Source organism: Maniola jurtina, chromosome 14 (genome assembly GCF_905333055.1).
Source record: "Maniola jurtina chromosome 14, ilManJurt1.1, whole genome shotgun sequence".
Taxonomy (NCBI): domain Eukaryota; kingdom Metazoa; phylum Arthropoda; class Insecta; order Lepidoptera; family Nymphalidae; genus Maniola; species Maniola jurtina.
This window is the reverse complement of record NC_060042.1, coordinates 12,995,353-13,001,352: the sequence shown is the minus strand read 5'-3', so window position 1 is coordinate 13,001,352 and position 6,000 is coordinate 12,995,353. Positions and strand designations below refer to the sequence as shown.

At 38.9% G+C, this 6,000-nt stretch overlaps 1 protein-coding gene across 2 annotated transcripts in view; it reads left to right on the top strand.

Moving 5' to 3' along the window:
- Window positions 1–5,428: 5,428 nt before the first annotated feature.
- Window positions 5,429–6,000, top strand: part of LOC123871824 — a 36,157-nt gene continuing 35,585 nt past the window's right edge. The window contains exon 1 of one of the 2 annotated variants that reach the window (XM_045915809.1): window positions 5,429–5,506. The gene's annotated coding sequence lies outside the window, so the exon portion shown is untranslated. Of the gene's footprint in view, window positions 5,533–6,000 lie in introns of both variants that reach the window. The other variant, XM_045915810.1, reaches the window with a different exon arrangement.

The following is a 6,000-nucleotide window of genomic DNA, read 5'->3' as shown; positions in this document are numbered from 1 at the left end:
GAACTTCGTGAGGTTTTAGTCAGTAGGAGTCCGACATAACTACTGTGCTCCCCGTGGCCGGTACCCATGACGGATTTTCCTTACGAAAAAAAGGAGTAGGTACTTAGGACAATAGTGCAACGGGTGGGGTTTGCACCGCCCGCGCCCTTACGGATTTCAGTCCGCTCCTACAACCGTTGAGCTATTGAGGCTTTATACTTTATACTAGCTGATGCCCGCAGCTTCGCCCGCGTGGATTGGTCAGATCCCCTGCAGCATCAGGATTGGGGAGTTGGACTCCAAATTTTTTATGAAACAATGTCGCAAAGTTCCTCTATCGATTAAAAAAGAAATGACGCAAATCGGTTCAGAAATCTCGGAGATTTCGGTGTACATAGGTAGAAAAACACAACTCCCTTTTTAAAAGTCGGTTAAAAAAGTAGCCTATTTTACGCCCTGGTCAATCCTCTACTTGCCTGTGAAAGTCCCGTCAAAATCGGTTCAGCCGTTCCAAAGATTAGCCTTTTCAAACAGACAGACAGACAGACAGACAGACAGACAGACAAAAATTTTAAAAACGTGTGATTCAGTGTTGGTATCGTTCAAATAACCATATGAGCTTAATAAGAGGTAGTTATTTCGAAATTACAGACAGACACTCCAATTTTATTTATTAGTAGATATAGATTACTTACGTTATGTTAGGTACGTTCAAAATTCAAATCAATTCTGTAGTTTCAGCTTGCACAGACAAACAGAAATACTATTTTGGCCTGGCTCTAGATCGAAATGCTTCCTCCGATCAAAATTAAAATACTTACATTAATCTCAGATTGAATATACAAAATTCGTCCTGTTACAGTTTTATTAGGACCTATTTATTTGTACCTACCTAAAATGCCTAAACCATTTTAACCTTTGCCTCTGCGCAGCAGTTTTGCTCTCAATTCAATAGGTATCTGTAAGCACAGAATAATATAATAGCACTATGTATACGTACCGTAAGTAGGTAAGTATATTATCGTAGTATCAACAAGTAGTTAGGTATGATGACCTCGACCGAGAAACAAATCACGGCAGATAATTCTTGCTAGTTGCTGCGACTTCTTTGACATCTACGCGATTATTATAATTATTGTTCCAGTCTAATTGACCGTTTTTAGGGTTCCGTACCTCAAGAGGAAAGTAAGATTACTTTTTTTTTTGTTGACGCTGGGGACCGGAATACCCACTAAACCCCAGCGGCGCTACTGCGCACAACTGCGCTTCGCCTGGCGACTGGGCCACGGGAACGCCGAAGCAAACAACCGCGACCCAGCCAGCGACGCACCTCCGGGCCGCACCAACGAAGTGCGTCCCCCGACCCCGGGATGCGCACGTCGCCCGCGTCCCACCCTACACTTCGTCCACTTTGCCCTCTGCTAGTCAGAGGGACACGCGGAGAAACCTCCCCCCCCCCCCCCCCCCCCTGCCAGGTCATTAGCCAACAATATCTCCGAAGAGAAATTATTAGCCATGTTACCGGGGCGCACCGGCCCGAACACTGCTCTTCCCCTCGGACGTTTCCAAAGGACCAGCAACATCCAGGCACACTGGGAGGTTACCTGGCTGGCGCCCCAAAGTAAGATTACTATACCAAGTGGGGCTATATATATGAAAGGGCTTTAAGTGTACATTCGAAAAACAGATTCTTATTTATTTTTACGCGTAATAGTTTTTGATTTATCGTGCAAAAATGACGAAAAAATACGACTGTAGTATACGGGACCCTTAGTGCGCGAGTCTGGCTCGCACTTGACCGGTTTTTTATTGTTTTATTGTTATCTATTATACTAATTAAGTACGCATAGATAAAGAAAAAGTTTTAATCAGCTGACACAGCATAGGTCGACGAACAACATTAAAAGTTATCCATATCCATGCAAACTTGTGATAATAACAGGGATGTTGCCTTACGGTATCTAGGTATATCAAAATACTTGATTATTTTTTATAAATTATTGTAAATTGTACATTTGAAAAGAGCAACCGCCGAGTTTCTTGCTGGTTCTTCTCGGTAGGAACAGCATTCCGAACCAGTGGTAGATTATTTTGACGATTCAAAGCACTTGTAAAAGTTTAATTGAATAAAAATAATTTGAATTTGAATTTAATTTGAATATGTAGATGACGCCCACCACTTCGGATGGTTTTAGGTTTTTAAAATCCCGCGGGAATTCTTAGATTTTCCGGGACAAAAAGTTGTTTTTTGCGCCAAAATCGGTTAAATGGATGAGCCTCGAAAAGCTAGCAGAAAGACAAACAAACAACAGACCTTTCGCATTTACAATATTACTAGCCTGCGACTTCGTTCACGTGGATTTCAAACCCCTATTTTACTCTCTTGGGTTAAATTTTCGAAAATTCTTTCTTAGCGGATATCTACGTCATAATAACATAGCTGCATGCCAAACAGCCCGATCCGTCCAGAAATTTGAGTTGTGCGTTGATTGATCACTCAGTCATAGTCCAGTAATTCTGTAATATGAGATGGAAAGTTTTCAGAATGTTATGCAAATTGGTGGTTTTATAGATTTCGATGTGCTCTTTCCGAATTTTTATTTTGCCACCTCGTACCTTTGCCGCTCGCGCCGCCATCTTGGAAAAATGGCGCCCAAAAACAGTTTTTTCACGATAACTTCTTTCCCACTCATTTTACGATAAAAATGGCAATGTAACAATTAAACTAGAGACAATTTCCTACAATTTGTGTAGTCACCTTTTTTTGTAGACTCAATAGTTTCAGCGTACGAGCGCCACAAAGCCCACTCCAACACTCGTTTTGGCTAAATAACTCATTTCCACCCCACCATGTGGTAGAGTGAGTGGCGTGATTTTTTTTTATGGTATCTCAAGGAGCCGGTAGTCACCTTCAATTGTCAAAGCTATCAGCTCGACCAGAGAATACTAACACTCTTCAGAATTCTGCTCGAGATAAGAGTAAATATACTGCATCGCAGTTTCGATCTCACGTGCATATGAGCCTTTTTTTGGGTTTTAAACCCAAAAGATGCCCATGGGACCTTATTACTAAGCGTCCGCTGTTATCCGTTTGCTTGTCCGTCTGTCCGTCTGTCTGTCAGCGTGCTGTATCTCATGAACCGTAATAGGTAGAAAGTTGAAATTTTCACAGAATGTGTATAATAAAAATTTCAAAATGGCCGTCATGAAAAATAAATAAAAAAGAGCATTATTTCTTGTATTATTGTACGGAACCCTTCCTATGTGAGTTGGACTCGCACTTGACCGATTTTTCGGCGTCTCGAGCATGTTTATAATGTGGTCGCAGTCAATACACAATATCGCAATTCGTGCATGAAAATTTTTACCTCGCACTACAAACTAAAAAAATAAAAAAATGGGTCAAGTGCAAGCCCAACTCGCACACGAAGGGTTCCGTACCATCAAACAAGAAATAACATTACTTTTTTGTTTTTTTTTCATGTCAGCCATTTTGAAATTTTTATTATTTGTTGTTATAACGGCAATAGAAATACACATTTTGTGAAAATTTCAACTCTCTATCTATTACGGTTCACGAGATACAGCCCGCTGACAGACAAACAGATGGACGGACGGACGGACGGATGACAGCGGAGACTTAGTAATAAGGTCCCGTTGGCATCCTTTGGGTTTGAAACCCAAAAAAAAGGTCCATATTCACATGAGATCGAAACTGCGATGCAGTATATTTACTCTTATCTCGAGCAGAATTCTGAAGAGTGTTAGTATTCTCTGAACGAAGTGATGGCTTAAATTGAAGGTGACTACCGTCTCCTGGAGATACCATAAAAAAAAATCACGCCACTCACTCTACCACATGGTGGTGTGGAAATGAGTTATTTAGCCAAAACGAGTGTTGGAGTGGGCTTTGTGGCGCTCGTACACTGAAACTATTGAGTCTACAAAAAAAGGTGACTACACAAATTGTAGGAAATTGTATCTAGTTTAATTGTTACATAGCAATTTTTGTCGTAAAATGAATGGGAAAGAAGTTATCGTGAAAAAACTGTTTTTGGGCGCCATTTTTCCAAGATGGCGGCGCGAGCGGCAAAGGTACGAGGTGGCTAAATAAAAATTCGGAAAGAGCACATCAAAATTTATAAAACCACCAATTTGCATAACATTCTGAAAACTTTCCAGATAAGCCCCTTTTTGACGCCCAAATTACTGGGCTATCAGTCCTTTTCCTTTTATATATTAATTGAGAATATCTAAGCGGATTAAATAGTCCTTCTTCCGAAATAGGTCAGTACAGAATCCATGTCCTCGCTAACTGAAAAATGAAACACGACAGTTTTTCTAAAGACACTCAATCGGGGTCGTAACATACATAGCGCTTATCAGGAAAAGCAGCATTAGTTATGTAAGAAGCTAATTATTATTAAACGCACAATGAATTCGACAAAAGAATATTTTTCTAAAGACGCTAAATCGGTATCATAATAAATAGAAGGAAATACTTAGGTAACGGTTTTCAAGAAAATAGACGCAGTTATGTAAGACGCCAATTGAAAACTGAAAAGAAAATCAGATAATATTGACTGACTACCAACCGTTCAAAATAGCTCATTGCTTTTCGTATGTACTGTGTAACCAAAGTTATTTCAAGCTTACAAAATCTCTTTGCGTTAAGGTGCGCTTACACGAGCAATTGAAATTACTCAACAATTATGTTATAACGACCACATGAAGCAATTTACTGCAATAGGTGCTTACCTGAACACAGCAATTGCCACATCGTATTGAGAGGACCTGGAGTTACATGGATCAATAATATTGAACTACTAGGCAATACATTCAATACACTAGCAATTTGGTTCAGTAATAACTAGCTGATGGCCGCGACTTCATTCGCGTGGATGTAGGTTTTTAAAAATCCCGTGGGAACTCTGATTTTCCGGGATAAAAAGTAGCCTATATGCTAATCCAGGGTATAATCTATCTCCACTCTAAATTTCAGCCCAATCCGTCCAGTAGTTTTTGCGTGAAGGAGTAAGAAACATACACACACACACACACACACAAACTTTCGCCTTTATAATATTAGTGTGATTAGTAGTAACTGGCAATGGAGGTTTTACTGGCGGCGGCTTTTAGTGTTTTTATTATCATGAGCTTTTAAGCGGAAAAACAAGTGCCGTATTTTACTAAAATTGCTGCATATTGCTTCAGAGTGATCCATACGTGTTGCCAAGCAATAATTGCTCAAAAAATTGCCCGTGTAAAAGTTCCTTTACGTTCGCTGGCGTCACTTTTTCTACACTCTCAAACGAGATAAATCAACTCAAAATTTTATCTAGAGCAGTAATTTCAAGTAAATTATTTTAAAAAGCGAGACTTAACATCCTAGCATTTAATCTCGAAATGTAAATTTCCACTCAAGGCTTTGCATTAGTTATATTTTCTGTCAACAATACTATCGTCTCTGATAACGGGCATTCGTCGAGAGGACGTCTAGTTGCGCGCACAAATTCTCTTCAATGAAGTAAAACAGTTTTCCAAAAAAAAAAAGTAAACCATAGTGTTTTTATAGGTTTTTTACGATTGTTAGATAATGTAAAGTGTTTATTTACGGTTTTTTTTTACATCATAGACACGAATTTTCTGAAAATCGTTATCAGTAATTCGTCCCTTTTTCAATAGTTAGGTGACTCAACTTCTGAAAAGATCGAATATTACGTGATTCCTTTTCGCGAGTAAAATCCGGTTTACAGTGCAACCGTGTAGTAAAAATTTGTGAAAATCTCGGAAAATGTTTTGATGTTTTTTTTTTTTTTAATTTAAACTATTTTACTTTCATGTTGAATTCTAATCTTGCTCTAGCATTAAACTTTAAAGTGATTCTTTCTTAGTTATTGCATGGTGATTGGTGTTCAATGTTATTGCTGTTAGAATTTTTTTCTTTTTTTTTTTACTCTGGCTACTATGTATTTGAACTGGGTAGTTGAAAGAGTGTCAGTTAACTTAAAGAATTACAAT